The 22835-nt window shown below is 43.5% G+C and overlaps 4 non-coding genes across 4 annotated transcripts; 2 read left to right on the top strand and 2 right to left on the bottom strand.

The window, feature by feature from the left end:
- Positions 1–3443: 3443 nt before the first annotated feature.
- On the bottom strand, positions 3444–3634 carry LOC140269565 (U2 spliceosomal RNA). The gene has a single exon (XR_011907661.1). It is a non-coding gene; the product is annotated as a U2 spliceosomal RNA (small nuclear RNA).
- A 308-nt stretch (positions 3635–3942) lies between these two features.
- Positions 3943–4056, bottom strand: LOC140269546 (U5 spliceosomal RNA). Its single transcript, XR_011907644.1, has one exon. It is a non-coding gene; the product is annotated as a U5 spliceosomal RNA (small nuclear RNA).
- Positions 4057–21891: 17835 nt separating this feature from the next.
- Positions 21892–22082, top strand: LOC140269535 (U2 spliceosomal RNA). The gene has a single exon (XR_011907633.1). It is a non-coding gene; the product is annotated as a U2 spliceosomal RNA (small nuclear RNA).
- Positions 22083–22482: 400 nt separating this feature from the next.
- Positions 22483–22596, top strand: LOC140269547 (U5 spliceosomal RNA). Its single transcript, XR_011907645.1, has one exon. It is a non-coding gene; the product is annotated as a U5 spliceosomal RNA (small nuclear RNA).
- Positions 22597–22835: the final 239 nt, after the last annotated feature.

Raw genomic sequence — 22835 nt, 5'->3', positions numbered from 1 at the left:
GAGGTCTCCTTTTTAACTTTAGCTCTGCAATCAACCCCCAGGGACTCAAAGTTAAATGCAACATTGCGTCAGAGGCCAACACCGAGAGTCCGAAAAGGAAATATAGATCACCCTACTCACTTTTCACCTAAAGAAATGAAGGAAGAGCTAGTTTCCCATGAAATAACCTGAGTGTGTAATTTGTTTTGATAACTTAGAAAAACGAAAATGACATACCTACTTTCCTTTATCCTTTTAATGGTTCTCACCTTCTCAACACTAAATGTGAGAAGTGTGAAATCAAATACAAGAGCCCAGAGTATTTCATCCTTCTTAGACTCCATAAAATCAGATGTGTTTTTAATACAAGAATGTGGACTACCTTTTTTAAAAAACCATAGACAATGCGAGGAAATGTGGCCCCATTTATCGATATGGAGTGGCTCAAATCAAAATACAATGATGGTGTGGCCATTCTAATTAAAAATCTGCATGTTCTGGTGTAAGGTAGTACAGTGGTGAGAGACGGACGGGCACTTTTAGCACACTTGAATTTTATGGGGCAAGACTTTAACCTCTTAAATATTTATGGTTTCAATGGAAAAAATGACAGGTATGACCTTTTAGAAGATATACAGCTTTACATGCTAGGGCAAGTACCTTTAGTTGTAGGAGGGGATTTTAACTGTATCTTGAGCAGGAAAGATAGAAAAAGAGCAGGGGGAGATTTTAAAGTGGATAAGACTTCGATTTTACTTCAGGGCATATGCAGGGATTTTAAGCTTACTGACTGTTTTAAAACCATGCATCCCAGAGAGGAGGGCTTCACCTGGTTTAGTCATGATGGCACCAGAGCCTCTCACATTGATTATTTCTTTACTAGAGATTGCCCACCCACTGATGTTAGATTAACCCCTGTTTTCTTTTCAGACCACCTTATGCTATCCTGCACCCTTTCACCCCCTTCTGGTGTGACGGTAGGAAGTGGTCTGTGGAAACTCAACTGTTCCCTGTTGGAGGATGAAATCATAGTCAGTCAGTACAGGGAATGTTATAAAGAGTGGCAGACCCTTCAAGACCTCTACGAAACACGTGCACAATGGTGGGAAATGGTGAAGGAAAAGACCCAGACTTTTTTTTAAACAGCAAGGTAAACGTAAAGAAAGGAAAGAGAATAGATGTATGATGGGACTACAGAAACGCTTACAGCGCTACTTTAAACTAAAACAGTGTGGCATAGACTTTAATGAAGAAATCAAAGATGTCAAAAAGGAAATGTCAGTTTTAGCAGAAATAAAGAGTAAAGGAATTTTTGTAAGAAGCAGGGAGCAGGAAATTGAGGAAGGTGAAAAATGCACACAGTACTTTTTAAAGAAAATTATAAATAAAAAGGAGTGTATTCAAAATCTAAAAAGAGAAGATGGGTTTTTAACAAAATCCACACAAGAGATGATTGAAACTGTACATACCTTTTATAGGAACATGTAGAAGAGAAACCAGTGCACTTGGAAACATCGTCAGAATTTTAAAATTCGTTGATAAAACCGTAAAAGAGAATGTACACTTGACACAGGATTTTACTGCTTTAGAGTTAAAAAAATGCCTAACAGGTTTTAAGAGAAGTCGAGCTCCGGGTTTAGACGGGCTTCCTGCAGAATTCTATCTGACCTTCTGGGACCTTTTATCATCAGACATTTTAGATGTTTTTAAAGATTTTGAAAAACTCGACCGACTGCCTGACAGTTTTAGAGTGGGAATAGTGACTCTACTTTATAAAAAAAATGATAAGACTGACCTAAAGAATTGGAGGCCCATCACACTTTTAAACTTTGACTTTTTAGCAAGGTTTTAGCGACACGGATGTCCTCTGTTTTAGAGGAGGTAATTCACCCAGACCAGGCCTGTGCCATCTCAGGGAGACAACTCACCGACAGCCTCGTACTGATTCGAGACATCATTGATTACGCTAGAGACAGAAACACCCGGCTTGTCACCTTAAATTTAGACTTTGAAAAAGCTTTTGATCGGGTCTCGCATCAATATCTCTTTCAGGTGTTGCAAAAGGTGGGTTTCCCTCAAAGACTGACGACATGGGTGGGATTACTGTACCAAGATATAAGCAGTAGGTTCGTGATAAATGGTCACCTGACTGATGCAGTGAAAGTGAAGTGCGGTGTTCGGCAAGGATGCCCATTATCTGCTCTCTTGTATGTGTGTTGCAACGAGCCTTTAGCACAGATCTTGAGAAAAGATCGACAGATTAAAGGAGTTGTAATCCCAGGCAGTGCAGGCTTGGTAGCTAAATGTGTCCTATACATGGATGACATTAACATATTGTGTACAGATATTTTATCTTATCACTTTCGATGTCACTGACTGGTACGCCAAGGGATCAGGGGCAAAAATAAACAAAGAAAAGACACAAACCAAATTTTACGGACCATGGACAGAATCAGAACTGACTGGACTCCCCCTGACAATTGCCCACAGAGACCAAAAAACACTAGGGATCAAATTTGATACAGAAGGAAAAGGAAAAACAAATTGGCCAGATATTGTGGGGAAAATAAGGAAACGACTAGGGTTTTGGGGACTCAGAGGACTGACTATGGAAGGCAAGATTTTAATTATCAAAACAGTTATTTTACCTCTGCTGCTGCTTGCCAGTTCTCTCTTTATGCCACCTCGAAGAGTTCTTTTAGACCTGGAACGATCCATCTTTTATTTTTTATGGAACTCCAAATGGGAAAGGTTGAGGAAGGAAGTACTGAAGAAGCCAAAAGTGAAAGGAGGGATCTGTATTTGTTTTTAGGAAGTCTCTTTACCTCTGTCCAATTAAAGTGTGCAATTAACCCATCCTAAAACCCAGCGGCAGCTGCAATGGCAAGATTCTGGATGGGGGCCTACTTGAGAAGACTACGACTTTTACCATCAGACCTGAAAGTACCTGTGTCTTTTAATCTAATAGAAAGTTATGCTTTTATGAAGACATTTTTAAACCATTTTAATTTAGAACAAGAAGATGTACAAGTTTTAACGTGCCATCGATCTTTGGTCTCTGTTGTGCAGGAGCGGGCCCCAATGAGTCCAGTGCGTAGGCTCACTATTGGCGAGCCCTCAACAGTTTGGCGAAGTGTGAACCTTTCAGCTCTTCCGAACAGACTTTGGGATTTGTCATGGATGGTGGCTCACGAGATTCTCCCAGTCAGATCTGTCATGCACTCCAGGGGTATGTCGGCGACGGCCACCTGCCCCCGTCCAGGTTGTGGCGCGCCTGAGAAGGTGAGGCATCTCTTCTGGGAGTGCAGTGCTGCTGTGGACTTGTGGGCAACAGCCGACTCCTTAAATTTCCCGTACTTACCAGCAAGAGAGGTCACTCTCTCAAACAGATTAAAAGAAAGTTTCATCTTGGGCTCCCTGAAACTTCCATACTGCACCGCTGTTTCCTTTTTCACAAGAGCAGAGGAGAGCGCTCCATTCCCAGCAGCACTGCAGTACCGGGTCGATGCTTGGAGTGAACGGAGCAAGCTCCTTTTTCAACTCCTATTCCTAAAAATCCATTTAATATGTAGTCCTCGTATAGAGGACATATCAGATATTAAACTGATAAGAACAGATACTACACTTGATCTTAGCCAAAAGGCAGAGAAGCGATAACTGTCCACTGGTTGACGTCCGAGAGCCCTTCCTGGCAAAATGCGCACTTGTAGCGGTGTTCTTTTTATGGCCATAGGTGGCCAGAGTGTCACTTTGCACCTCCGCCCACCCGCTGCACTGAGCACTCTTCAGCCCTTTTAAATGGTATAACTTTACACTACCGCTTGCTCCAGCGACCACCATTCAAGCAACAACTTTGCACTCCAGCTTCGAACATCGGCACAGTCGCAACAAGTAAGGCGACTCTACTCAGAGAAGTCACTCTGCACAGTAACAAGATTTCTTTTGCACAGACAGAAAGGGCTTCACCCGTAAAGGTAAAGCCTGCCAAAAATAGAAACAACTCATTAGTGCTGCTCTAAACGGAAGTCTTTAGTAAAAGGCGAAAGACTTGTACGTTATGAAGAGAAACCAGAGTACGATTATCTGTCACTGCGGGAGCAGGGCATCAGGCTAGTTGGCATAGCCACCAACCATAATCTATAAAATGCGTTGAAAAAAAGGTGTCATAGAAAACTAAAAGGTGGAGCGGAAGTGTTCGGCTGCAAGAAGGTGTGAATGTCCGACAATATTTGGTGAAAAACAGGTGAAGCAAGGTCTGAATGCCCAACCTTACATCATCAAAAGCAAGATCAGAGGTGTTTGGCTGCAAGAAGGCCATAGTTTGCCAAAAGCGGGTAAGGTGCGAATGACCCACTAAATATCAACAAAAGTGGGGGCGGAGGTCTTCGGATATAAGTGGGTGTGAATACCACCATACAAGTATGGTGGAGAGGAAGCTGTGAATGGCCAACCATAGTTTGCAAAAAGCGGGTGAGAAAAGGTGCGAATGTCCAACCATACATGATCAAAACAGGGAGCGGAAGTGTTTGGCTGCGACAAGGTGTGAATGTCCACCCATAATTAATGAAAAGCGGGCAACAAGTAGGTTCGAATGCCCAACCATACATCATCAAAAGCAGGAGTGGATGTGTTCGGCTACAAGAAGGTTTGAATGTCCGACCATAGTTGGTAAAAAGCGGGTAAGAAAAGGTTAAAATACCCGACTGTACACAATCAACAGCGGGAGCGGAGTTGTTCGGCTACAAGAAGGTGTGAAATTCCCATCATGGTTTGTAAAAAGCGGTTAAGAAAAGGTTTGAATGCCCGAATATATACCATCAAAAGCGGAAGCGGAGGTGTTAACGTCCGACCGAAGTTTGTAAAAAGCAGTTAAGAAAAGGTTCGAATATCCAACCAAACATAATCAAAAGCGGGAGCAGAGTTGTTCGACTGCAAGTAGGTGTGAATGTCCAGCCATAATTACTCACAAATGGGTAAGAAAAGGTAGTATTACCAGACCATACATGATCAAAACAGGGAGCGGAGGTGGTTCAGCTGCAAGAAGGTGTGAATGTCCATCAATAATTGCTAGAAAACATGATAGAAAATTTTCGAATATTTTACCGCACATGATCATAAGGGAGAGTGGATGTGTTCGGCTACAAGAAGGTTTGAATGTCCGACAATATTTGGTGAAAAACAGGTGAAGCAAGGTCTGAATGCCCAACCTTACATCATCAAAAGCAAGATCAGAGGTGTTTGGCTGCAAGAAGGCCATAGTTTGCCAAAAGCGGGTAAGGTGCGAATGACCCACTAAATATCAACAAAAGTGGGGGCGGAGGTCTTCGGATATAAGTGGGTGTGAATACCACCATACAAGTATGGTGGAGAGGAAGCTGTGAATGGCCAACCATAGTTTGCAAAAAGCGGGTGAGAAAAGGTGCGAATGTCCAACCATACATGATCAAAACAGGGAGCGGAAGTGTTTGGCTGCGACAAGGTGTGAATGTCCACCCATAATTAATGAAAAGCGGGCAACAAGTAGGTTCGAATGCCCAACCATACATCATCAAAAGCAGGAGTGGATGTGTTCGGCTACAAGAAGGTTTGAATGTCCGACCATAGTTGGTAAAAAGCGGGTAAGAAAAGGTTAAAATACCCGACTGTACACAATCAATAGCGGGAGCGGAGTTGTTCGGCTACAAGAAGGTGTGAAATTCCCATCATGGTTTGTAAAAAGCGGTTAAGAAAAGGTTTGAATGCCCGAATATATACCATCAAAAGCGGAAGCGGAGGTGTTAACGTCCGACCGAAGTTTGTAAAAAGCAGTTAAGAAAAGGTTCGAATATCCAACCAAACATAATCAAAAGCGGGAGCAGAGTTGTTCGACTGCAAGTAGGTGTGAATGTCCAGCCATAATTACTCACAAATGGGTAAGAAAAGGTAGTATTACCAGACCATACATGATCAAAACAGGGAGCGGAGGTGGTTCAGCTGCAAGAAGGTGTGAATGTCCATCAATAATTGCTAGAAAACATGATAGAAAATTTTCGAATATTTTACCGCACATGATCATAAGGGAGAGTGGATGTGTTCGGCTACAAGAAGGTTTGAATGTCCGACCATAGTTTGTAAAAAGCGGGTAAGAAAATGTTCGAATGCCCGAACATACACCATCAAAAGAGGGAGCGGAGGTGCTCCGCTGTAAGACGGTCTGAATGTCCATCAATAATTGCTAGAAAACATGAAAGAAAATGTTCGAATATCAAACCGCACATGATCATAAGCGGGAGAGAAGGTGTTCGACTGCGAGTAGGTGTGAATGTCAGATCATAATTTGTAAAAAGCGGGTAAGAAAAGGTAAGAATGCCCTACCATAAATTATCAAAAGCGGCAACAGAAGAGATGTTCGGCTGGTATTTATCAATGTCTAGATAGATTTCAACAAAAAACAACGTTGTATTTTGCAGTAAAAGAAAGAGCAACACTAAAGGTTCAGAAATCCGAGAAAAAGCTTTTCTTGAGATCTGCATGATTTGGGATTTTGCTTATAAAATGCATTCCTTCACTCAAACTATGTTAAAACTGTTTTGTCCTTCATATTTACCATGTCTAGAAAGATTTAAACAAAAAAACAACGTTGTACTTTGCAGTAAAAGAAAGAGCAAATCTAATGTTTCAGGAATCCGAGTATAAGCTTGCTTTCATGAGTTCTGCACGATTTCGGATTTTGCTATAAAATGTATTCCTTCACTCAAAATAAGTTAAAACTGCTTTGTCCTTAATATATACACATTTCTATGTGTATTTCAAGCATTAACTTCCTCATATTACCCTGAATGATAAAGAACCACACTTGTGATTAAGCCATACGCCCCTTTTGAGGAGTTCTGCATGATTTGGGATTTTATCTATAAAATGAATTCCTTCACTCAAACTATGTTAAAACGGTTTTTACCTTCATATTTGTCAATGTGTAGATAGATTTAAACAAAAAAAACAACGTTGTACTTTGCAGTAAAAGAAAGAGCAAACCAAAAGTTTTAGGAATCCGAGAATAAGCTTATTTTCATGAGTTCTACACGATTTCGGATATTACTATAAAATGAATTCCTTCACTCAAACTATGTTAAAACTGCTTTTAACTTCATATTTTATAGCAAAATCCGAAATCATTCAGAATTTATGAAAATAAGCTTATTCTCGGATTCCTAAAACTTCTGATTTGCTCTTTCTTTTACTGCAAAGTACAAGTGTGGTTATTTCTCATTCAGGGTAATATGAGGAAGTTTATGCTTCAAACATTTTTAGACATGGATAACTATGAAGGACAAAGCAGATTTAACATAGTTTGAGTGAAGGAATTCATTTTAAAAGAAAATCCCAAAACATACAGAACTCACAAAGAGCTTATTCTCGGATTCCTGATCCTTCAGTGTTGCTCTTTCTTATAGTGCAAAGTACAACGTGGTTTCTTGTTTTGTTTAAATCTATCTCGACATTGATAAATATGGAAGGACAAAGCAGTTTTGGTTTGAGCAAAGCAATTCATTTTATAGCTAAATCTGAAATCATGCAGAACTCACGAAAAGCTTTTTCTTATTTTCACTGCTTTTTACAAACCATGGTCGGACTTTCACACCTTCTTGCAGCCGAACACCACCTCTCCCGCTTTTGATGAGGTATGGTCTGGCATTCGAACCTTTTCTAACACCTTTTTCAGCAATTATAGTCGGACATTCACACCTACTCACAGCCGAGCACTTCCACTCCCGCATTCGATGGTATAAAGTCGGGCATTCTCACCCTTTCTCATCAGCTTTTTGCAAATTATGATCTGACATTCACACCTACTTGCAGTCGAACAGCTCTTCTCCCGCTTTTGATTATGTTTGGTTGGATATTCGAACCTTTTCTTAACTGCTTCTTACAAACTTTGGTCGGACGTTCACACCTTCTTGCAGCCGAACACCCCCGCTTCCGCTTTTGATGGTATATATTCGGGCATTCGAACCTTTTCTTACCCGCTTTTTACAAACCATGGTCGGACTTTCACACCTTCTTGTAGCTGAACAACTCCGCTCCCTCTTTTGATTGTGTACAGTCGGGTACTTTAACCTTTTCTTACCCGCTTTTTGCCAAATATGGTCGGACATTCACACCTTCTTACAGCGAAACACCTTCGCTCCCTCTTTTGATGGTGTATGTTCGGGCATTCGAACCTTTTCTTACTCGCTTTTTACCAACTATGGTCGGACATTAACACCTTCTTGTAGCCGAACACATCCACTCCTGCTTTTGATGATGTATGGTTGGGCATTCAAAGCTACTTGTTGCCCGCTTTTCAGTAATTATGGGTGGACATTCACACCTTGTTGCAGCGAAACACCTCCAATCCCTGTTTTGATCATGTATGGTTGCACATTCGCACCTTTTCTCACCAGCTTTTTGCAAACTATGGTCGGCCATTCACAGCTTCCTCTCCACCATACTTGTATGGTGGGATATTAACACCCACTTGCATCCGAAGACCTCCGCCCCCACTTTTGCTGATATTTAGTCGGTCATTCGCACCTTACCCGCTTTTGGCAAACTATGGCCTTCTAGCAGCCAAACACCTGTGATCTCGCTTTTGATGATGTAAGGTTGGGCATTCAGACCTTGCTTCACCTGCTTTTCCCCAAATATAGTCGGACATTCACACCGTCTTGCAGCCGAACACTTCCGCTCCACCTTTTAGTGTTCTATCACACCTTTTTTTTCACAGCATTTTATAGATTATGGTTGGAAATTCTCAACCACTCTCATCCGAAGACCTCTCCTCCCGCTTTTGTTAATATATTTGAGCTTCAGTCGGACATTCACACCTTCTTGTAGCTGAACCACCTCCGCTCCCTGTTTTGATCATATATGGTCTGGCAATACTACCTTTTCTTACCCGTTTGTGAGTAATTATGGCTGGACATTCAAACCTACTTGCAGCCGAACACCACGTCTCTTGATTTTGATGATGTATGGACCGGCATTCTTACCTTTTCTAACACATTTTTCAGCAATTTTGGTCAGTCATTCACACCCTTTCTCGTCAGCTTTTTGCAAATTATGATCTGACATTCACACCTACTTGCAGTCGAACAGCTCTGCTCCCGCTTTTGATTATGTTTGGTTGGATATTCGAACCTTTTCTTAACTGCTCTTTACAAACTTTGGTTGGACGTTCACACCTTCTTGTAGCCGAACACATCCACTCCTGCTTTTGATGATGTATGGTTGAGCATTCGCACCTTTTTTTTTTACCCATTTTTCAGGAATTATGGGTGGACATTCACACCTTCTTGCAGCTGAACACCTCCTCTCCCACTTATGATCATGTGTGGTTTGATTTTCGAAAATTATCTTTCATGTTTTCTAGCAATTATTGATGGACATTCACACCTTTTTGCAGCCGAACACCTCCGCTCCCGCATTTGATGGTGAATATTCGGGTATTTTCACCCTTTCTCATCAGCTTTTTGCAAATTATGATCTGACATTCACACCTGCTTTTGATAATGTATGGCTGGGCATTCGCACCTTTTTTTACCCATTTTTGCCCGCACTTCATTACGGTGTGACAGAACACACGAGCCAAATGGACCCCGCGGATCCAGAGTCGATTCACCAGGCGCTGACAGCCCAGGGCTCTTTATTGGGACAGCATGCCCAGGACCTCAAGGACATTATGGAGGCGTTGGGGTCCTTGACTTCTAGCGTCGCCTCCCTCTCTCAGAGACTGGAACTGTGTGCTGCTTATCCGCCACCTGTCGCTGTTCTGCCACCAACGCCCCCTCTTCCTGAGCCCCATCTCCCGACGCCGGAGCGTTATGGCGGGGACGTGGGAGCCTGTGGACGTTTCCTCCTCCAGTGCGCTCTGGTGTTTGAGTTGCAGCCTCGGATGTACCAGGAGGACCGCGCCAAAGTGGCGTATATCACCAGCCTCCTCTCCGGACGGGCTGGCTACGTGGGAGGGCAACCCCCAGCTCTGCTCCTCCTACCGGCGGTTCGTGGCGGAGATGAGAGGGGTCTTCGACCATCCTGTTCGTGGTAAAGAGGCGGGCAACCGATTGCTCTCACTGCGCCAAGGCTCCAGGTCAGTAGCCGACCACGCTATGGAGTTCTCCACACTGGCGACGGAGAGCGGCTGGGATAATGCTGTTTTGAAGGGAATATTTCTTCGCTCCCTGAATGACAATTTGAGGGATGAGCTGGCGGCTCGGGATGAGTCAGAATCCCTGGCCGATTTAATAGACCTTGCGAGGCGGTTGGACAACCGCGTGCGAGAGAGACGCCGAGAGCGTGACCGGAGCTGCATCGCTCCCGCCTGTACCCCGTTGTTTGCTTCTGCCTCTGGCCAACAGGTGGAGGTGTCCACTCCAGCAGGTGCTCACACTCCTGTTGTCCTGCCCCCTCCTGAACCCTTGCAGCTTGGACGAGCCAGATTGACTCCGAATGAGCGTCAACGAAGACTTCAGGCGAGGCTTTGTTTTTATTGCGGCCAACCCGGCCACGTTTAGAGAACTGCCCCAATCTGCCAAAAGCCTAGGTAGGCCTCCTCAGGTGAGCCAAGATTCAGGTTTTTTCCCTTCCACACGTACTCAGTTGTCTGCCGTTTTGTTTTGTGACTCTAAGGAGGTGGCTATAAACCCGTTTGTGGATTCTGGGGCAGATGAGAATTTTATTGCCGCAGATTTTGTTAAACTACATAATATTCCTGTTGTGTCACTTACAGCACCTCGTAAGGTAAATGCTCTAGACGGTAGGTTGTTGTCTGTAATTTCTCACCAGACTGTACCTTTATCTCTACTTATCTCTGGTAACCACCATGAGCTTATCAGTTTTTTTATTATGCCTGCTCCTCATACTCCTGTGGTTTTAGGTCTCCCCTGGCTTAGACTGCACAATCCCAACATTGACTGGACACAGAGCACAATCATTAGTTGGAGTGTAGCATGCCACAATAATTGTCTTAGATCTGCTGTTCCAGCCTTGAGTCCTCCTGCCATAGTTCCTTCCGTCTCTCCTGATCTTTCTGGGGTTCCTCCTTGTTATCATAACTTGGCTGAGGTATTTAGCAAACATCAAGCTCTCTCTCTCCCAACACACCGTCCCTATGACTGCCACATAGACTTACTGCCTGGGTCCCCTCTCCCCTCCAGCCGCCTTTACAACCTCTCCCGTCCCGAGAGAGAGACTATGGAGAGGTACATACAGGAGTCATTGGCAGCAGGTATCATTCGCCCCTCTTCCTCCCCTGTAGGTGCTGGGGTTTTTTTTGTGTCTAAGAAAGACAAGACCTTGCGCCCCTGCATTGACTACCGTGGTCTGAACGCTATCACTGTCAAGAATAAATATCCCCTGCCACTATTGGATTCAGCTTTTCACTCCCTTCATCAAGCCACTGTCTTCTCCAAACTAGATCTTCGGAATGCATACCATCTTGTCCGTATTCGTGAGGGGGATGAGTGGAAAACGGCGTTCAACACACCTCTTGGCCATTTTGAGTACTTGGTCATGCCTTTTGGGTTAACTAATGCACCGGCAGTTTTTCAATCCTTAGTTAATGATGTACTCCGTGACACGCTCAACCGTTTTTTTTTTGTTTATCTGGACAACATTTTAGTTTTTTCTAGCACACTGGAGGAACATAGCAAACATGTCAGATTAGTTCTCCAAAGATTGCTTGAGGACAGATTATTTGTCAAGGCTGAGAAATGCGAGTTTCATGTCCAGTCAGTCTCTTTTTTGGGCTTTGTCATTGAAAGAGGTCAGATTCGCTCTGATCCAGCCAAGGTAAGGGCGGTGGTTGAGTGGCCAGTACCTGAGAACCGCAAGCAACTTCAGTGTTTCCTTGGTTTTGCTAATTTTTACCAGCGCTTTATTAGGAATTTTAGTAAGGTGGCTGCTCCACTCACCCAACTTACCTCCATCTCCAGCCCTTTTACCTGGACCTCTGAAGCTGCCCAGGCATTCTCCAGACTTAAAGATCTGTTTTCCTCTGCGCCTGTTCTCATCCACCCTGATACCTCTAAGCAGTTCGTAGTGGAGGTGGATGCCTCTGACAGTGGTGTGGGAGCAGTGCTTTCGCAGATCTCACAAGAGAAGTTGCATCCGTGTGCTTATTTTTCTCGCCGGCTGTCTCCAGCTGAGCGCAACTATGATGCTTTTAGCAGTCGTTCTGGCATTAGAGGAGTGGAGACACTGGCTGGAGGGAGCAGAAATTCCATTTGTGGTTTGGACGGACCATAAGAACTTGGCCTACCTTCAGCAAGCCAAACGTCTCAATTCTCGACAGGCCAGATGGGCACTTTTTTTAGGCAGATTTAATTTTACTCTCTCTTATAGACCTGGTTCCCGTAATTTAAAGCCTGATGCCCTTTCCCGTCAGACAGAGAGACAGCCATTGACTGATCCCTCTGAGCCTGTGCTCCCTCCAAGCTGTTTTGTGGGAGCGGTCCATTGGGAGGTTGAGCAGCAGGTTAAGAGGGCCCTTTCCCGTTGTCCCCGTCCAGAGGTCGGACCACCTAACTCTTTGTTCGTTCCAGAGAACATTAGGTCTCAGGTGCTGCAGTGGGGGCACTCCTCCGGATTGGCCTGCCATCCTGGGGCGGCACGCACACTTGAGCTTATTCGACAGCGGTTCTGGTGGCCCACGCTGGTCCGTGACACCAATCAGTTTGTGGCAGCGTGCTCCGTCTGTGCCCGAGGGAAGGCCTCGCACCAACGGCCCGCTGGCTTGCTGAACCCTCTCCCCATTCCCTCAAGGCCGTGGTCTCACATCGCGGTGGATTTTGTCTCTGGTCTGCCTCCTTCTGCAGGTAACTCTGTCATCCTTACTATTGTCGATCGTTTTTCTAAGGCTGTGCATTTGGTACCACTGTCAAAGCTCCCTTCTGCTCTGGAGACTGCTGAGCTCTTGGTTCATCATGTTTTTCGTCTCCATGGTATCCCCATGGACATCGTTTCTGATCGGGGACCCCAGTTTTCTTCCCAGGTTTGGCGAGCGTTCTGTGGCGAGGGTTAGTCTATCGTCTGGGTACCATCCTCAGTCGAACGGCCAGACAGAACGGGCTAACCAGGACCTGGAGGCCGCTTTAAGATGTGTGTGTGCACGTAACCCATCCTCCTGGAGTGTTCAGCTACCGTGGGTGGAGTATGCTCATAACAGTCTCTCCACATCTGCTACTGGTATGTCGCCATTCATGGTAATGTATGATTTTCAACCCCCTTTGTTCCCTTCCCAGGAGGATGATGTGTCCGTCCCTTCTGTTCAGGAACACTTGCAACGAGTTCGCAGAGTGTGGCGGGAGGCTCGGGCTGCTTTAGTTAGGTCCGCTGCCCGGAACCGACTGTTGGCGGACCGTCGGCGTTCGCCCGCTCCTAATTATCAGCCTGGGCAGATGGTGTGGTTATCCACCAGGGACCTGCCTTTGCAGGTAGATTCCCGTAAGCTGGCCCCTCGTTTCATTGGTCCTTTTCCAGTGGTCAGAATCATTAATGCCTCGGCTGTGCGCCTTAAGCTCCCAGACTCCCTTAAGGTACACCCCACGTTTCATGTGTCCCTCTTAAAGCCAGTCACCTCTTGTGCACTTGGTCCTCCAGCTGAACCTCCTCCTCGCCCCCTGGTCGTGGATGGCCATCCTGCTTACTCAGTTAATCGAATTCTGAATGTCAGACGTCGTGGCAGGAGTTTCCAGTATTTGGTTGACTGGGAGGGTTATGGGCCGGAGGAGCGTTCTTGGGTTCCACGTCGATTTATTCTGGACCATGCCCTCATCACCGACTTCTACAGAACCCACCCTAACAAGCCTGGTGGGCCGCCTAAAGGCGGTCGTCGGAGGGGGGGTACTGTCACAGCCACAGCTGTGACACCTGGTTTGTAACTCACCTGTGTTCCATCTTCCCTTGATTGCCCCGTTAGTTTAAATACCTGGTCTTCTCCGCCTTTCTTTGCTCGTGTGTTAATGTATTTGTTATGCCTGTTTGGTTCACAACCTGGATCCTGACCCTTGGTGTTTTGTGGATTATTTTCAGTTCTTGGATTACCTTGGTTTTTTGTTCCGGTCCCGCAGGCCGACTTCCCTGCTCACCAGGCCAGGTTTTTCCTCTGTGTGAGATTTTCTGTTAACCAATAAACTTTTGTTTGAACTAAGAGTTCTTGTTCTCCTGACTCTGTGACCGCACCGGGGCCCGCACTTCATTACGGTGTGACAGAAAGTGCTGAGAATTTATTCATGAGTGTGATCGTGTGAGTGAGAGACGTTTGAGAGTTCTGAAGGAAAAGTAAAACATCATCAGCATAAAGACTTATTTTATGCTCAATATTTTGGGGTTGGATGCCTTTAATATTTCTATCTTGTCTGATAGCAGCTGCTAAAGATTCGATGAAAATAGCAAAAAGTGAGGGAGAAAGTGGGCAACCCTGTCTTGTACCTCTCTGCAGACTGAAGCTTGGAGAGGTTTGATCATTTGTCCTGACACACGCATTTGGGGAGCTATATAGTATCCTTATCCAGTTGATGAAGTGTGACCCAAACCCAAATTTGTTTAATGCTGCGAATAAAATTTTCCAGTTCACTCGATCAAAGGCTTTTTCTGCATCTAGAGAGACTATTGTGGTTTCCAGGTTGTTGATGGTAGAATAGTCTATGATATTAATTAGCCTGCGAGTGTTAGTGGATGAGTGTCTACCCTTTATAAAACCTGTCTGGTCAGGATGTATTATAAGTGGAGATATTTTTTCCATTCTTTTGGCAAGGGCATTACAAATTATTTTGAGGTCTGTATTTATTAGAGTTATTGGGCGGTAGCTTGATGGAAGTATGGGGTCTTTTCCTGGTTTCTGTAGCAAGATAATGTTAGCAGAGATAATCTGCCATTCTGCTTAACTTATAATACCATTTTGTGAAATGCAGGTGCCAAAACAGTCCGAAATTCTTTATAGAACTCTGCTGGAAAACCATCTGGACCCGGGGCTTTGTTACTAGGCATATGTTGAAGGGCTTCATGGAGTTCTCCTATTGAAAGAGGTGAATCCAGAGCCATTGCCTGTTCGGTTTGTAATTTTGGAAGGTTGATATTACTTAGAAACTGATCTATGTTACTGTCTGATGGATCATTTTGTGATGAATATAAGGTTTTATAGAAGTCCCTAAAAGCATTGTTGATTACATCGGGGTCATGGGTGACATTTCCTTTTGAGTCTTTAACAGAAGTGATTGTTGTTTTCTCTTTGTTTCTCTTTAGTTGGTTAGCTAGGAACCTTCCAGATTTATTGCCGTGCTCAAAGTTCTCCAAGCGAAGTCTTTGTATCAGAAACTGTGTTTGTTTATCAATAATTTTGTTTAATTCAAGTTTAGCTTTTCTTAGTTCATTCAGTATGTGTTCCTCTTTGGAGGTACTGTAGACAATTTCTAATGATTTAATCCTGAGTTCTAAATCTGATATCCTTGAACTTTCCCTCTTTTTCTTATTTGATAAAAAAGAGATTATTTTGCCTCTCATAACTGCTTTTCCAGCTTCCCAGAGAGTACAAGCTGACATTCCTGGCAGGTCATTATTTTCTAAATATACAGACCATTCCCTTTTGAAATAATTGATAAAATCAGGGTCTTTTAGTAATGATGTATTAAATCTCCAATTCCTAGCTGGTGTTGTAACTCTGTTATTCTTCAGTGTGATAGAAACTGGAGCGTGATCACTGATAGTGATGGGGTGGATTTTGGTGTCTGAAATATCCCTCATCAAGGAACTGCTAACTAAGAAATAATCTATTCTTGAATATGAGTGGTGTACCGGTGAGAAGAAGGTGTATTTTCTAAGAGTGGGGTGGTGGGAGCGCCAAGCATCACAAAGACCAAAATCTTTCATATACTGTTTAACAATATTCGTGGACTGCCAGTTCCGCTGACTTCCTGAAGTACTGAGTCTGTCTACTCCTGAGTCTAATATCATGTTAAAGTCCCCTCCTATGATGAGTGTGTTATCTGAGTGATCAGAGAGTGAAGTGAAAAAGGAGTGAAAAAATGAGGGGTCATCCACATTTGGACCATATATATTTGCAATGCATAAATTCATATTTTGAATAGATAAATTAACTATTAGAAATCTACCTTCTGGATTTATAACTGTGTTGTTTACGGTGAAATTTACTCTTCTATTTATCAGAATGGCTACACCTCTTTGTCTGGAGTTGTAACAGGCTGAGTACACATGAGGAAACTGTGCTGTGGTGAGAAGATCAGCTACAGTCTTTGATAAATGAATCTCCTGTAATAAAACAATGTCCGCCTGTAAATCCTTCAATTTATTGGAGATTTTTAATCTCTTCTCCCTGGACCCAGCTCCATGCACATTCCATGAGATAAACCTCAGCGTGGACATGCTCAGACTAACGCAGTGAGTGCTGGATGCTTGCTAAAAGCATCCCGTGCGTGTGTGTGCATATATGCTTCCATGATGGTGTTTCAGTTGTCAGTATGAGCTTGCTACAATATGTACTTGCGCTGTCGATGCTGTGTGGAACTTGATTATGTGCTCTGCTCAAAACTCCATGTGCGCCGTGCTTGTTAACATTACTTATTAAGGTGGAAACGCAGCGGGTTGGGGAAGAAAGACAGAATAGAAAAACAGTGAAAAAGATAGAGTGTGAGATAGAAAAAGCAAAAACAAAAACAAAAAAACATACCCAAATAAACAAATATGAACTGCATATATCTTGTGCTGGTGAGACTGGCAGTGAGCTATATATTTTGCCTTGATAGATAACTGTGAATTGGATAGATTATTTCATCTTACTTATATGTCATCTGCAATTAAATGATTCATACAAGTTAACGAATACAGATCAAATGGAGTTTAGAAGAGCCAAGGAGTGGTTTCCTGGTCGCGGTAAAGCTGTCCGTTGATGAATAATTTATCCACCGCGATGACAGCTCGGGAGGCTCCTTCCATGAACTTTCTCCGGATGGGGAACAGAACCCTGCGTTTTTCCAGGATTTCTTTGGGAAACTGGTCGTTGACGCTGAAGTCCGTTCCTCTCAGCTCCCTGCCGCTGCCCCTCACCTGGACCTTCTGTTGGAAATGCTCGAACTTGGCCACAATCGGTCTCGGTCGGCGGTGGACTCGGTGAAAAGTAATGTTTTTCACTACATCTCCTGGATGTTTCAGCTGATTTTGGATGAAGTTTTTCACTGCGAGTTCAGGATCCTCGTCTTCTTGCTCCGGGATTCCAGAAAACACTAGATTGTCCCTCATACTACGAGCCTGGAGATCAATAATTGATTCTTTCATCCTTTTGTTCTCATCAGAGATCCGGCTCATTCCTGCGTTTTCTGCAGCCAGCGTCTGCACCTGTTGCTGGCTGAACTCCAATGGCTCCCGTAATGCCTGGAACTCTCTGTGTAGAATTTCTAACAGAGACATACGGGCGTCGAAGCTGGATAGTTTCTTATCTATTGATGTCAAAATGTCCGTAGAATCATTACCAGCTGGAGACGTCGCTCCGGGTGACTCTTCATTACGGCTTCTCTTTGAGGTTGAAGCCTTGCTACTAGCAGATGGGGTTTGGTTAGTTTTCCCCATGACGATCCTGTCAAAACACTCGTCGATGAAATCCGTGAGGCTCTCCAGGCTTTCTTCACTGTACTCCAGTGTGTTGTTTTTGTTTCACCCAATAATATATTTATTTAAACAGTAGTTATTGGCGTAATTATAATCTTAATATATTGTTTGCTCTATTTGAGGCGCGCCTTGTTGGAATCTGCCGATAGTCTCACACAATCTCGCGACACTACAGCATCACTCTCGCTCACATCTCCCACTCTCTCTCACATCTCCTCACTCTCTCTCACATCAGCTGCTGTCTTCTTTACTTAAAAAATAAATAAACCTTGGATGCTAGCTGGGCATATGAGGGACCCGGGTCATTGCCTTGCTTTTAGGAAGCTTAGAAATAAATGTACAGCAGAAATAAGAAAGGCCAAGTCTGATCATTATCTAAATTTGATTCCCAGAGCTTACTCAGATTTCACAAAAGTCTGTCCTACTGCTCCTGTTTTTAATTAGACTTCTATGCCTTCGCAGTTGCAGCTTTGTCACTCCTTTTAAGCTTATTGTATGTTCTAAATGTTGTTTTAATCGTGTCTTCAAAAGTTTTTTGTTTTTTCTGTCTCAGCTATTGTATATGAGATTATTTTCTCCATTTATCTCCAAGTTTAAATAAATGTTATTACTAGTGTGGCACTTTCTATGTCAAGGGGACAGTGGTGGTACTCTGTCCTGCATCATCTTTATTTCTGCTAATCCATGCTTCATACCATAAAATTGGGAATACTATAATAAGAGTAATTAATAATACACAGCTGGTTCCTCTTAACCCACAAAATCCTGGTAATCTGAATGGATGCCACGTCCTTTGTCTTATTTTAGTCACACCCTATGTTCTCATGTTAGCCGTTGTTTTCTTCACTGAGGTTGAGATGAACCCCCTCTTGTTGAGAGAATTCCCCTTTGTAGTCAGACTTTTGCCTCAGAAAACAGTGGTGGGTAACTAATCTTTCCCTACTTCTGAAGGTCGTGGTACAATGTGATAAATGAATCCAAGAAGTCTTTCAGCTGCTGTGGGTGATGTAAGTAGTACCTGAAATGGACCTTCCCCCCTTGGGCTGGACCAGTTCTTTTTCTTTATAACTTTGATGACGATCCAGTCCCCGGGTTTTACTGTCTTCAGAGATTCCTTCACCGGTTCACCTGGAACAGACTAAACAGAAGAGATCTCTCTACTTGTTAATATTTGTATTCTGCTAAGGTTTCTTCTCTTTTTCTTTTTTTCTTCATCATGTCAGTTGATGACTGTGTTTTGACTGTAGGAGTACAAATGGTCTTCCATACCTTTTCTCAAATGGAGTTCATCTTGTGCTAGTTGGAGGATGCATTTTTAGATTGGTAAACAGTAAACCCAATATTTCCCATTTCTTCCATGATTTTTTTCAGTCTTGACTTAATTATTCCATTGTGTCTCTCCACGAAACCTGCTGATTGTGGATGATATGCACAGTGGTTTCTAAGGTCTATTTTAAGTTTTTTTGCCATCAGTGAGATGACATTGTTTACAAAGTGTGTCAAATTATCACTGAAGATCTTTTCAGGAATTTCAAATCTAGAAATTATTTATTTTACCTGTGCTTTTGCTACTGAGAGTGCACCTGCTTGTGCACATGGAAATATTTCAGTCCATTTGGTTTTCTCAAATGGAGTTCATCTTGTGCTAGTTGGAGAATGCATTTTTAGGATGGTAAACAGTAAACCCAATATTTCCCATTTCTTCCATGATTTTTTTCAGTCTTGACTTAATTATTCCATTGTGTCTCTCCACGAAACCTGCTGATTGTGGATGATATGCACAGTGGTTTCTAAGGTCTATTTTAAGTTTTTTTGCCATCAGTGAGATGACATTGTTTACAAAGTGTGTCAAATTATCACTGAAGATCTTTTCAGGAATTTCAAATCTAGAAATGATTTATTTTACCCGTGCTTTTGCTACTGAGAGTGCACCTGCTTGTGCACATGGAAATATTTCAGTCCATTTGGTAAAAACCTCTGTTGTCACTCAGCAGATTCGTTTCCCTTAACATTAATTTAGTTCAATGAAATCTACACAATAATGAAATAATGAAATCCAAACAAATATGTTGAAAAAGATACACTGGCTTAGGGAATTATCTTCGTTTTGGTCTTAGATTGCCCTAGATAGCCGAACACATCCACTGCCGCTTATGATCATGTGCGGTTTGATATTCGAAATTTTTTTTTCGTGTTTTCTAGCAATTATTGATGGACATTCAGACCTTCTTGCAGCTGAACACCTCCGCTCCCAGTTTTGATGGTGTATAGTCTGGCTTTCGAGCCTTTTCTTCCCCGGTTTTTACATATTATGGTTGGACATTCAGACCTTCTTGCACCCGAAAACCTCCGCTCCCTCTTTTGATCATACATTGTCGGGCATTCGCACCTTTTCTTACCCACTTTTTACAAACCATGGTCGGACTTTCCCACCTTTTAATAGCCGAACAACTCCGCTCCCGCTATTGATTGTGTACAGTCGGGTATTTTAACCTTTTCTTACCCGCTTTTTACCAACTATGCTCGCACATTCAAACCTTCTTGTAGCCGAACACATCCACCCCTGCTTTTGATGATGTATGGTTGGGCATTCAAACCTACTTGTTGCCCGCTTTTCATTAATTATGGGTGGACATTCACACCTTGTCGCAGCCAAACACCTCCGCTCCCTGTTTTGATCATGTATGGTTGGACATTCGCACCTTTTCTCACCAGCTTTTTGCAAACTATGGTCGGCCATTCACAGCTTCCTCTCCACCATAGTTGTATGGTGGGATATGCACACCCACTTGCTTCCGAAGACCTCCGCCCCCACTTTTGTTGATATTTAGTCGGTCATTCGCACCTTACCCGCTTTTGGCAAACTATGGCCTTCTTGCAGCCAAACACCTCTGATCTCGCTTTTGATGATGTAAGGTTGGGCATTCAGACCTTGCGTCACCTGTTTTTCACCAAATATAGTCAGACATTCACACCTTCTTGCAGCCGAACACTTCCGCTCCACCTTTTAGTTTTCTATCACACCTTTTTTTTCACCGCATTTTATAGATTATGGTTGGAAATTCTCAACCACTCTCATCCGAAGACCTCTCCTCCCGCTTTTGTTAATATATTTGAACTTTAGTCGGAGATTCACACCTACTCACAGCCGAAAAACTCCGCTCCCGCATTTGATGGTGTATAGTCGGGAATTCTCACCCTTTCTCATCAGCTTTTTGCAAATTATGATCTGACATTCACACCTACTTGCAGTCGAACAGCTCTGCTCCCGCTTTTGATTATGTTTGGTTGGATATTCGAACCTTTTCTTAACTGCTTTTTAAAAACTTTGGTTGGACGTTCACACCTTCTTATAGCCGAACACATCCACTCCTGCTTTTGATGATGTATGGCTGGGCATTCGCACCTTTTTTTTACCCATTTTTTAGGAATTATGGGTGGACATTCACACCTTCTTGCAGCTGAACACCTCCTCTCCTACTTATGATCATGTGCGGTATGATTTTCGAAAATTTTCTTTCATGTTTTCTAGCAATTATTGATGGACATTCACACCATCTCTCAGCCGAACACCTCTGCTTCCGCTTTTGATGGTATATATTTGGGCATTCGAACCTTTTCTTGCACGCTTTTTACCAACTATAGTCGGACATTCACACCTTCTTACAGCCGAACACCTCCGCTCCCTCTTTTGATGGTGTATGTTCGGGCATTGGAACCTTTTCTTACCCGCCTTTTACAAACTATGGTCGGACATTCTTGTAGCCGAACACATCCACTCCTGCTTTTGATGATGTATGGTTGGGCATTCGCACCTTTTCTTACCCATTTTTCAGTAATTATTGGTGGACATTCACACCTTCTTGCAGCTGAACACCTCCACTCCCGCTTTTGATGGTGTATAGTCGGGCTTTCGAGCCTTTTCTAGCCTTGTTTCTATTTTTGGCAGGCTTTACCTTTACGGATGAAGCTCTTTCTGTCTGTGCAAAAGAAATCTTGTTACTGTGCAGAGTGACTTCTCTGAGTAGAGTCGCCTTACTTGTTGCGACTGTGCCGATGTTCGAAGCTGGAGCGCAAAGTTGTTGCTTGAATGGTGCTAGCTGGAGCGAGCGGGAGTGTAAATTTATACCATTTAAAAGGGCTGAAGAGTGCTCAGTGCAGCGGGTGGGCGGAGGTGCAAAGTGACACTCTGGCCACCTATGGCCATAAAAAGAACACCGCTACAAGTGCGCATTGTGCCAGGAAGGGCCCTCTGACGTGAACCAGTGGACAGTTATCGCTTCTCAGCCTTTTGGCTGAGATCAAGTGTAGTATCTGTTCTTATCAGTTTAATATCTGATATGTCCTCTATACGAGGACTACAAATTAAATGGAGTTTTAGCAATAGGACTTGAAAAAGAAGCTTGCTCCATTCATTCCAAGCATCTACCCGGTACTGCAGTGCCGCTGGGAACGGTGCGCTCTTGTGAAAAAGCAAACAGCGGTGCAGGATGGAAGTTTCAGGGAGACAAAGATGAAACTTCCTTTTAGTCTGTTGAGAAAAGAGAGTGAATGCGAAGTAGACTTTAACACGGCTCTGGGAGCGAGCCGAGTGCGGGCTAACCAGGAGAATTGCTTGAGAGAAACGCGACACCGAATGAGCGGTCAGAACAAAGCCTCAGTACGGTGTTCCCGTGGTGTTTGTGGCTGCCTTGTCTTTTGCACAGAGTAAAAGACAAGACAGCCATCGAATAGGGTCCGATTGTTCCCACTTGGTCAGCCGAGGAGCAAGGGGGGGAGCAAGCGTCTCAACCAAGCAAAGCTCACCATGGTGAAGGTGGCTTTGCCAACTAGCCTGATGCCCTGCTCCCGCAGTGACGGATAATCGTACTCTGGTTTCTCTTCATAACGTACAAGTCTTTCGCCTTTTCCTAAAGACTTCCGTGGAGATTAGCACTAATGAGTTGTTTCTATTTTTGGCAGGCTTTACCTTTGCGGGTGAAGCCCTTTCTGTCTGTGCAAAAGAAATCTTATTGGGATTTTATCTATAAAATGGATTCCTTCACTCAAACTATGTTAAAACTGCTTTGTCCTTAATATTTACCATGTCTAGAAAGATTTAAACAAAAAAAACAACGTTGTACTTTGCAGTAAAAGAAAGAGCAAATCTAAAGTTTCAGGAATCCGAGAATAAGCTTACTTTCATGAGTTCTTCACGATTTCGGATTTTGCTATAAAAT

This window comes from Leuresthes tenuis, unplaced genomic scaffold (genome assembly GCF_036924035.1).
Source record: "Leuresthes tenuis unplaced genomic scaffold, fLeuTen1.0.hap1 SCAF_14, whole genome shotgun sequence".
NCBI lineage: Eukaryota > Metazoa > Chordata > Actinopteri > Atheriniformes > Atherinopsidae > Leuresthes > Leuresthes tenuis.
The sequence above is the reverse complement of the archived record's forward strand: the minus strand, read 5'-3'. Positions and strand labels throughout refer to the sequence as shown.